Here is a 12,437-nt window from a genome sequence, read left to right as displayed (position 1 = left end):
AATGAATATCTGAGCGAAGTCTGGTTGAAAAAAAAAAGTCTGGCTCTCAATAGGAAGCTATATTTTTGTATATAATATCTCAAGTTATTCTAGGCAACCCATCAAATTTTATTCTCCTGGAATTCGATAAATACGTGTACCCTATAGCAAATCACATTTTCCCAGGTAGTCGACCATATACCATTGATCTACATCTCACGGTTTATTTCTTTTTATTTTGCAAAAGAATCTGAAAGGTTTTTGCCCAACAATATTACAGGCCAGGAACTGATGCTGAGACTGGAAGCCTACCCCATGCTGTAAAAATAAGATTGTATTATTAAATAGGGCTCTCAGATATTCGCCAACCTGGGTAATGACGTCTCTCCGGGACACCTGCCCTTTTGGCAGCCTCCCATCCAGGCACGCGTCGGCAATTACAATTAGCGTGAGGCGGAATGAGAGTGCCAAGCCTGCAGAACACAGGGGGAATGCAGCTCAGTCTGAAATGCAACTCGGTGAGCAGCCACGATCCTCAAGGCAAAAATTGCTCCATGCTTAAACAGGACTAGATCAATGATGGGCTGAGTGCCAAACTCTGTTCTCTGTGTAGGTATGCCTGAGCATACTGCCAGTCTTTCAGCCATTTCAGAGTATTCCCAGTATGAGTTTTTCTTCCCAAATAGCCTCATTTGCCTTCCCTCCGGAAGAGAGAAGTGACACGGAGTTAAGGATTCCTGTTGAGGATAGTCTGAATGGGTTTATTCTTTACTGAAGAGGTCGAGAAAAGATTGAACAAACAGCAGACAATAAAATGGTTGGAACTGTTTGAGTAAATTCATATAATAGATTTATCAGGTGAGCAATACTCTTGAGATTTCAAAATACAGTTGAGAGGTAGGGCAGCCAAATTTCAGATCAATATTTTTCTTCTTTTAATTATGCTTTCAAGCTGGCCAGTCACCTTAAGGTTATATCCCTCATGATGAATCACTCTGACTCATAAGCATTTGTTTGTTTGTGCTGCATAGTTTGGCGGTATCTCTTCTAGCTGCATTCCCAAACCAGCCAGCAGACTGCCTTGAATATAACAAGTGTGCAGTGAGGGTTGGGGGGGACAAGTTTAGTCTTATTTGTGGATATATTATCAGTCCTCACATTTGTCTGAAGCGGTGTCTCGGTCCCATTTGGAGCTGTGAAAAAGTATTTTTTATCCTGATTTACACATAGGCATTAGTTGACCCACAATATTATTTGGAAATACCTTTCAAAGAGCTGGCATACTGCAAAAACAGACACAAAATTGTAATGTGTCAAACTTGCCTTCTTCTGTTTTCTCTTAGTGACTTAATGCAGAAGCTACAACTGCATTGCCAATTAATAGTAACTTTACATATAGAATTTCTCTTCATTCCTTCTAAATAAGCACATAGAATGCAGCTACTCCAAGCCATACACATCTTTAAGTTATGTTAAATTAATCCCCAGTTGAATGTAAATATCTTTTGTTTCTTGAAACATAAGTGCCATTATGGAACTCCTTAAATTTACAGACAACAAAACCATCATCAGAAAAAAAAATCTTGTCAAACTGGGCTTACAGGTGGACATTCTACTTACTCTCTCATGCATTTAATTGAATTTCATGCAATTTCATGGGCATTATAATAGACTTCTTTTACACTAACAGGAAACAAGTTTTAAAACATGTGCTGTGCATTAAACATCACATATATATTCAGCAAGGGAAAGAAAAACAGTCTTGGAGTAGTAATTTTACAGCCTCTGGTTTCTAATAAATTTTAGAGCAATTCTAAACTACATTAGCAAGACTCGGTTTATTGTCAGGCATCTGCACAACATCCCTCAACGACATGTCAAATCTGTACCACAGCAGTGAAACTCCTAAAGCTGTCCTCACTGGCAAGAATCTTGTCAGAGTAAATTGCCAACTCTTGTCAAGTAAAGATATATGATCTGATCATATTCTGCCCATGCTGACATGAGGTGTCCTTTCACTGGGGCTGGATTGAAAATTCCCAGGACATTTCACTAACCACAGATTTAGAGAATAAAAAGAATTTATTGACCTTTCAAAATGACAATTCTCCCCTGAGTAAAAGGGGGGAAAAAGTCTGGTCACTTAACTTGACTCTTATTGTTGTGTTCTGATTGTATACCATTTATCAACACATTTACTACATCATTTAGGCTGTAACAAACACATGCTTTATTTTCTACCTCTCTATACTTTCTTATCATTTTCCAATGTAAATGTCATGAATGTCTATCTGTCAAGAAAATATTTTCTATTTCATGAGTTCAGGATATTATACGTACGACAGGACTTCTGGATTCTTTCTGGTGATTCTTATTTTTGTTTTTTAAAAAAATACTTGTTAAGAGGCTGCAGCAACAACTCATGGACAAGAATGGCATTCAAGGTGCCAAAATGTAAATACCCCAAATAAAATAAATTTAATTCTTTGTATGAGGTATGGCACTGCCTAATTCAGGAAAGATTACACATGTTAGGAGGCAAGATATTATCTTATTCCTTTTGGAGAACTTTGTGTCATAATCTCCCTTATTATTATTAAATAACTAAGGTTTTCATTTAAAATGTACTAGTATATTAAATACATTCTAATTTAAACTTCTATAAAATGCATCACAAATGAGTACAAAACATTTTTTTTAAAAATCACTTGCTGATCCCTAACTGGTTTGGCTCAATGGATAGAGAGTCGGCCTGCAGACTGAAAGGTCCCAGGTTCAGTTCCAGTCAAGGGCATGTACCTGGGTTGCGGGCACATCCCCAGCAGGAGGTGTGCAGGAGGCAGCTGATCGATGTTTCTCTCTTACCAATGTTTCTAACTCTCTATCCCTCTCCCTTCTTCTCTGTAAAAAATCAATAAAATATATATTTTTTAAAATCACTTGCTGAAATTTGGATTGATCCATAAATTTAGTGAATTAGGGTTTAGAGTCATTCTGTGCTATAACAGTGTTGTTCCTCAAATATCTACCAATTGCCCACAAAAATGTCATTTATTTGTTGAAATCATTATAAGCTTCCTTTACTTAATGAAATTGACTTATACCAGACTAAATTAGACATGAATTCCACATGTTAAACTAGAATTTATATATATATATATATATATATATATATATATATATATATATCTGACCTGAACTTGATTGAGCTGATCAAACTACAAAAGCAAAATAGTACATAGTTCTACTTTATAGTTCTATGATTATAAACCTGACCTTTTTAAAACAATGTCTGTGCCTTGGCTGGTGTGGCTCAGTTTGTTAGATCATCATCCTATAAACCAAAGAATAATGAGTTTGGTTGCCCATCGGGGCACATAACCAGGCCTGGGTGTATGCCCCAAACAACCAACTGATTGATGACCTCCCTCTTCTCTCTTCTCTCTTCTCTCTTCTCTCTCTCTCTCTCTCTCTCTCTCTCTCTCTCTCTCTCTCTCTCTTTCTCTCTCTCTCTCATCAATAAGTTAAAATAAATTAAAGAATAAAATAAGGACAATGTTAAACACCTTTAAATTATTTTTTTCTTTATTGATTAAGGTATTACATATGTGTCCTTATCCCCCCATTGCCGTCCCTCCCCGCCCCCGGCTCATGCCCTCACTCCCCTAGTGTCTGTGCCCATTGGTTATGCTTATATGCATGCATACCGTCCTCTGGTTGATCTCTCCCCCTTCCCTCCCCTCTCCCCTGCCTTCCCTCTGCGGTTTTTATTTTTAAATGGGCAAATATTAGAAGCAAGATTCTTCCCAGACTCCTACAAATGCAATCACAAACCAATCAAATTTTATTTTAGTAGTGAGATTTACCTGACTCATTTTCTGTTTTAAATGTCCTTTAATGTTGAATTATGTGTTAAACATAGTGTAATATTATTATAGTTTATTATATAACTTAAAATAAAATTAGAACAATATCTTAATTTAGTATAAGTTACTATTAATTTATAATAAATGTCAAAATAGTATCAAAAAGTCCATCTTCTATCTCCTTTTCAGCACAACATTAATACATTTCTGAGTAAAGAGGTAAATTTCCCCTATAATATTCCATTTATTATGATGTTAGATGTTATCTTTCTATTCTGAAATGAAAAACATAAAACAATATGAGGCCATTATAATAAGTGAAGTAAGTCAGAGAAAGATAAATGCTGTAAAATACACCTAAATGTGGTATCTAAAAACAAACAAACAAAAAAAATAAACTCTGAGATAGACCAGAAGGTGGCTACAGGGAATGGGAATAGGTGAAGGGAGTCAAAAAGTACAAGCTTCCAGTTATAAGGTAAGTCCTGGGGATGTAATGGACAGCATGGTGACTATAGTTAACAATACTGTACTGCATATTTGAAAGTTGCTAAGAAAAAAATCTTAAAAATGCTCATCATAAGAAGTGTGGTAATCATTTCACATTGTATGCATATATTAAATCACCTAAATAAATACTAATACAATGTATATCTAAGACTGATACCCGGCGTATATCTCAATTAAAAATAAATTTTAAAAGTTAAATTACTATTTAGAAAATAAATAAATAGACTGGACACATTTTTGTGCTTGTAAAACTAAAAGCAGATATCAAGCCCTTAAAAACAATGAAGAAGAATCTCCTCAATAAACATAGTCTGTATTGCCCCAACCGGTTTGGCTCAGTGGATAGAGCGTCAGCCTGCGGACTGAAAGGTCCCAGGTTCGATTCCGGTCAAGGGCATGTACCTTGGCTGGGGGCACATCCTCAGTAGGGCGTGTGCAGGAGGCAGCTGATCGATGTTTCTCTCTCATGTTTCTCTCTCATCGATGTTTCTAACTCTATCCCTCTCCCTTCCTCTCTGTAAAAAAATCAATAAAATATATAAAAAAATAAAAATTAAATTAAAAAAATAAAATAAAAAATAAACATAATCTGTATTTAATATTTTAATTTCTAAAATAGAATACATGTATACATACTTGTGTTAGCATCTCCAAGTTAAGAACATAATTTGGGAATTTTTCTCCCATCTATTTTACGTTGATATTTATTTAGCTGAAATAAAACTTGTTTATTCTCTCCACTGATATCATATTTCTCATTTTTATTTTTCTATAGCTGTTTCAATTCCACAAGAGAAAAAGATTTAGATAAGTTCTTGATTTCTTTATGGAACTGACATTCTATTTAAGCATACTGTATGTGTTAAAGACTTAAGTCATTGCTCTTTACACTGTTAAAAAGGGACTTTTTGAGAAAGTCTAAACTCCCTACTTTTATCTCATCCAAAAAGAGAGTAAAGTTACATATCAGAAAACCAAAGCAACAACAGATTAATGTTGCTGTATTAAAATCCTATTTACATAAAATTAACATAAATATGAGTTAGTATGCCATATGCTACAGCATCTGCACTTCAATGTATTAATAACAAGGCTGTCCCCTACAGGGATCTTAAAATTAATACATATTTAAATTGTATTTATATACATATTTGAAATTTTGACAATATGATATATATGAAAACTTGCCAATTACAAACAGAATCATTTATATAAAAATTATCTTGTCATCAGCTAGACTATGACTAGAGTTTATTATAGGTGACTTTTGAGATAATCTACATTCTTTCTTGAAAGACTGTTTAATTACTTTTATGTTGAATAAAAACTTTATTTCACAAAATTACTCCTATTACTCCTAAATTTCTCTTCCATTTTCTTCAGATGTCCAGAACAGCTAGCCAATGAGAAGTAACTCATCATGTTCTGTTGCTGATCTTGTTTTTGTTTTGCTCAAACAGCCCAAAATCATTTGAGACCCCTTTCTTCTAGCTTTTAGAGTGACTAAATAAAATAACTGTGTTATGCAAAATTTTACAGAAATGTCATATATGCAAGTAGAATTTCTATGCTGTGTACATTTTATGAATTTTAGTATAGTTTAATTGCTCCTTTTTATTTCCATATTTTACAACAATGCAATTTCAAGCTATGTACTGTATTTTCACATGTTTTGTTCCTATAAATGTTATACAAAGAAAACTGAAGTATAATTATTTTCAAAATAATAAATTTATTTACACTGTATTGCTATAGTTATAATTTAAGATTAATGTAAGAATATATAAATAACAAGCATAACTATTTTCTGTCCCAGATGCATTGAAATGAAGTTACAGTAAATTTATTCCTCAATATGAGTGCAACTAAGATAGTAAATAAACTGAAATACAAATAAATATGTTGATTAAAAAAATAAATTTCTTTAAGTATGTTACCACATCATGAACACATTATGTTTATATGTGTATGCATGTGTATATTCATGTACTCATATATGTATAAATACACATGTGTTGATATGTATACTGTTTATACTGTTTATATGTATAAATATAGATGGTGCTATCACCACTTCTTTTGTTCCTGAAGTTGATAAATGAGGAATTAGACTTCAGAATATCTTTAGAATTTTTTTCGTATAACTATTTGACATGTAGAATCTATGAAACATTGCACACATGGTCACAATGAAATTCTTCTAATATTTTTTAGGAGTCTACAAACTCTTTGAAATCCATATTTGGAAGTTAAATTAACAATTATTCAAGTAAATGTTAATACCACGCCCTTCAAGGAGTCAAAAAGCTTTTGTCTTCCATTTTTTATTCTCTATAAATATTCTCTAGTCATTCAATAGCATATTTTATAGAATTTACAGGTTAGTATTTCAATGTTTACTATGCCCCATATATTTTTATTATGATCCTAAATTTTACTTTGTTTTATATCTTCAAATTAACTAGTTATAATCTTTGTACTTAATTTTATGCTTGATACTCAAAATATCCTAGTTGAGTTCTCAGATTGTTCTCCAAACACTTGTTAAAGTGTTGTGCACCAATGAACAGTGTCAGCCAAGTTTTGTTGGAATCTCAGGTTCCAACCCAAACCTACTGGCCTGAAATCTGCATTGTACACAGATGCCAAGGGAATATGAGTTCATATTAAATATTAAGAAGCATTGGATTATAAGACATATCAGAATGAAAAGCACTAGGATTAGACTCTCAGTAACTTCACACAAGGAGGCAAGGAGGGGATTCAGAGGAACAGGAAGATGAGACAAATAGGTAGATGTGATAGGACTTGAGAGACTGATATTTCCTAGGAAAATCCTGTCTGCTATTAACACATTGTTTGAAGAAGTCCCCCCTCTAAGCAAAATCAGTCAGACACACCCTTACATAACCACCTCTCAAGGATAACCTAGCCTCTCAGGAAAATCAGACATTAACCGATAACAACTCTAGGTTCTTAAAATGATCACAATCCTCCAAATTGAATAGCATTCTCTAATGTGGAGTATATAAACTAGAGGCTCAGTGCACAAATTTATGTACAGGTGGGGTCCCTTGGCCTTTTCAGCAATCAGGGACAATCAGGGCAGCGGGAGGTTGGCTGGGGGGAGAGGGGGTTGAGGGGAGTTGGGAAGGGACCCTGAGAGGTTGGCTGGCCAGAGGGATGGGGAGGGACCGCTAGAGGTTGGCTGCCCAGCCCCAATCGGGGCCAATCAGGACTGGCTAACCAAGGGGGAGTGGCTGCAGGAGGTTGGCTGTGGGAACGTACTGACCCACCAGGGGGCAGCTCCTGTGTTGAGCCCCTGGTGGTCAGTGCGTGTCATAGCAACCAGTCGACTGGTTGGTTGTTTGGTTGTTCAGTTGCTTAGGCTTTTATATATATAGATTGTCCTTACTTAAAGGCCTCAATGATCTATGTTAGTAATTTTGAGACTACGCATTCACCTGATAAAATGGAAAGTTCTACTTCCATGTTGGGAATGCCCTAGAACTGGAGTAAATCATAGAAACCTGAATCTGGCAATTATGAGAAGCAGCTAAGAAACACTTATCTAGGAGTTTGCTGTGAATTTGATGAATGTTAACAATTCTAATTGTTGGCATAAGTAAAATAGTTTATCAGCCAAGGTAATCTTTTCCAGCTGTGCTTCATAAAGTATTTAGAATTTGAGAATGTTAATGGTGTGATATGAAAAAGGGGTTCTCTAAGAAAATGCTTTTGGATTTAGACCACATTAAATAGAAGTTTTAACTAGAGTACAACTTGAAGACTTTAATAACGTAATTTAGACTGTGATTCTTTAAGAAAGGCATCACTTATATTATTCGCCAAACAAATTTGATGCAAATACATGCTTTTAAAGGGTGGGGTGGCTTTTCCCCCCCACTTTCCTATGCATTTTTAAGTTCAGTGAAATGAGAAAATAGAGAGAAACATAGATGGTGATAAATTGAACTTATGAGAAAGGTTTCTGAAAAGCTAATATTGAAGATTTTAGTACATACTAAGTATCCGTGATAGTAAAATTATTATCAATATACTGTAGTAACTACTGTTACAATGATTTGTACTGATAGGGCAAAGACACCTTAAGTAGAAATAAATTTTATAAAAAATATACCAGAGATTTTTTTATATTATCTCCTTTTTGTCTTGGCTTTATAGATTGTTATATATTTGATCTATTGACATATTGTAGCTTACAGAACTTGTCTCTGTTATTCTTTTTATTTATCAGAAGGACTAAAAAATACTCATTGAATGACATGACATCTTATACTGACAAACTTACCTTAAAATCACAAAGCTTTCCATGTTCAGATAAATATATTTGGAAAATGTAATATATGCACAATGACTTAATAATATTGAAAAACTGGTTTTCAAAGAACTCATCCAAAAATGGTCTATATTGAAAACACTTCAATACATTTTTATCTATTTATTAAATTAGAAACTCAATACACATGACCCTTCCAAACTAGGTAAAATATAGGAAGTTAAAAAACAGTTGTATAAATAGCTAGTCTGCTAATGTAGAAGTATTTTCACAACATCTGTATTAACTGCTGTCCACACATTTTTTAAAAATATATTTTTATTGATTTCAGAGAGGAAGGGAGAGGGAGAGGTAGAAACATCAGTGATGAGGGAGAATCATTGATTGGCTGCCTCCTGCATGCTCCCTCTTGGGGATCAAGCCCACAACCCGCCATATGCCCTTGACCAGAATTGAACCCAGGACCCTTCAGTCCATAGGCTGACCCTCTATCCACTGAGCCAAAGTGGCTAGGGCTGCCCTCACATTTTTTATGCTACCCATGTACTCTAGATTAAGAAATACTTTTTTATATGTCATGGATTTGTAGCAATTGTGGCCATCTGGTAAGGATTTCATAGTAGCGCTAAAATGTTTTTGAAATGTTCTACCTTATTATGCAGTGTTGTGTTTTAAACATTCTGATAATTAGATTTGTTTGATTCATGGCACATGGCTTCTCTGTTCACATTGGTAGCCATGACCCTAACCTCTTACCACTACAAAGTGTTAGAGTCTCCAATTTATGTGCTACTGACCCTTTATCTAAATGTGATCTGGATCTAATTATTATAAACATGATTTACCAAACCATATGCTCACTCATCTGTTCTTTATTGTATTAATGTGTCCCCTAAAGAACTCTGAAATGAATGTATAGTAGACATGTGTCCTAATAACTGGTAGTTAACAGATATTCTTGACTTATTTTTGAGATAAAAATAATAAAGTAAAAATAAATCATTAAGTTGTAAAAATAAAGAATAGAGTATATACTTTATAATGTAATAAAGTATCATTTATGACAAAAAATAAAAATCATGATATATTAGAGTAGTCAGGTAATTTAGTATGTTTACAAAATAGTGAATGTGAAAATAAACATTAAGCAGTCATGCTTTTTTATTGCTATATACAATAATTATTTTTTTTAATGCTGGAGAGATTTGAAGAATGAAGCATAAATAACAAAATCCACTCAAAGCATTAATAACAGAGTCTACTGCTGTATATAATCTTGAATAGGTTGACTTGTCTGTAATCTATCAATTTAGCCAAATAAAATGCAAAGCCTTTAAATTGATTCACTGTAGAACCAGCTTCAATATAGACTCAAAAATTGACTTTCAGCCCAGATGGTGTGGCACAGTGGTTGAGCATCAGCCTAGGAGCCAGGAGGTCAAGGTTCGATTCCTGGTAACAGCACATGCTTGGGTTACGGCTCAAACCCCAGTTAGAGACATGCAGGAGGCAGCTGATTGATGATTCTCTTTCATCATTGATGTTTCTCTTCCTTTCTCTCTCCCTTGTTCTCTAAAAATAATAAAAATGTATTTTAAAAAACTTTTTAATTGACTTTCAGATAGCTTCAAAATGACTCTAGACCCAATGCACTGTTCTAGAAAGTAATTGGTTTTTCACTTATTATCAAATCATTTATGTACCAGGTGGCCTGAATATATGCAGGGTGGGGCAAAAATAGGTTTACAGTTGCTTGTATGGAAAATAATGCAATAATTAATAAATAACAATACAAGAATAAATTCTGTGTTTCGCATACTCACAACTATAGACCTACTTTTGCCCCCACCTTGTATTTATATTTAGGTTTTACATTTTATTATTATTAGTCTTTTGTGTTCTGGTCTTTTTATTTCTATTAAAACCACTAGCACGCTCTTTCTATGATTCTTCCCTGCACTGAAAACCTTGTTTTTCAAATAATATTTGAGGGAAACCAATGGGTCTCGTAAATACATGATGGTAAAAATAAAGCAAAATCTACCTGACCATCAGAAAGTTTCCTTACTGATAATACCTGTGGACCTTGACTCAGAGCTCTGCATGAATTGAAGTTACTTTTTTTAATGGGGACTTTTATTCAGAAGGTAATGCAAATTATAACACTTCTTTACTTTTTAAATCTGCATTTCCTTTCACTCTGCAGTCTTGGGTTATTAACCTTAACACGATAGCAGGTGGCCAACATAAGAGAATGAACAGAATCTTCATTTTTCATGCTGCTAACATCCTGCCTATGACAATGGATGACACAACCTGTGATGTACTGTATCATCTTATGGCTAGTGATAACCTAATGATATGAAACAGACAAGGACAAAAAATATGAAGCTTTATATCCATAACCTAGGCCAGAACATTTTTGTTTGTTTTAAAAAATGGTTGAATGAAAAATTTAAGTAGATCCCATTATAAATAGGCAATTAATTTCATTGTACTACAAATATTGCTTTATTTGACCATCATTTTCCTTGATGTGCATATTCATATGATACAGCGCACATATGGAGAACAATTACAAGCTAGTTCAAGTAAGCATACTGGAAAGCCAGTTGATAACAATATACTAGCAAATTTGCAGATTACCAAACTCTCAGCTTACTCAAATTTGACCTAAGGCAAATTGTTCCATATGGCACACAACAATGTTCTAGAGAGAACGCAGACACAGACATGTGAGTATTCTCATTACACAGAGGGATATCAGAAATCATGATGCAGGTATGGCAACAGTCATCAGATTTCTGTATGTACATTATTTGTTTATGTTGAAATGTATGCTTCATCACTTTATATCAGGGTAATACAGAGAATTATATATAGTGGACAATATGTAGTCAAGATTTCCAATTAGATTTGTGCATTGTGGTAGGTACGATAGTTGTCACCCTCAAAACTCTTAGTCTTCTTCCTCACTTATATTCTTCTACTACCAAGACTAGAAAGCAAGTATCCGTTTTCCACCTCTCTTAGGAGTTAAGGGGAGCCGTTTAACCTGCCTTATAGCCAATGAGATTTAAAGTTATTAGAAAGAAAGGACTGTTCTTGCATAAAAAGGTAAAAATTTCATGGGAGTAATCTTTCCACTCTTTTCCTTCTTTACTTAAGGTCACGATATCTTGAGATGAAATAGCCATTTTATAGTCATGAGGCAGAAAGCAAAAGTCCTAATGTCTATGAAAAGGGGGGTGGGATATTGAAATATAACGAGTCAGGGTGCCTGCTTACAACTTGGAGCAACTTTGCTAGCCATGGAATGCCTACATATTTACCAGCTGATATATGAGAAAAACAAACTGCTATTTGTTTCAGCCACCATTAGTCGAATCTTCTGCTTTTTACAGAAGAATGCCTCCTTAATGAACCCAAAGACATTCAGGAATGATTGTTTAACTGAGGAAGCTTCTGTTTATATTTTCTCTGATGCAAAGTTTCAAATACCAGTTGGTAACAAGAAAGCCCACTGCACAGGAGAACATATTTTCCAATGTTATCTCTGATAAGGGTTTAATCTCCAAAATTTATAAGAAACTCATACAACTTAACAAAAGGAAGATAAACAACCCAATCAAAAAAATGGGCAAAGGACTAAATAGACACTTTTTCAAAAGAGGACATAAGGAAGGCCGAGAGACATATGAAAACATGCTCAAAGTCACTAGTCATCCAGGAGATGCAAATGAAAACAACAATGAGGTACCATCTCACACCTGTCAGAATGG

Source organism: Myotis nattereri, assembly GCF_964212035.1.
Source record: "Myotis nattereri genome assembly, chromosome: 5".
In the NCBI taxonomy this organism is placed as follows: domain Eukaryota; kingdom Metazoa; phylum Chordata; class Mammalia; order Chiroptera; family Vespertilionidae; genus Myotis; species Myotis nattereri.
Note: the sequence above shows the minus strand (reverse complement) of the source record.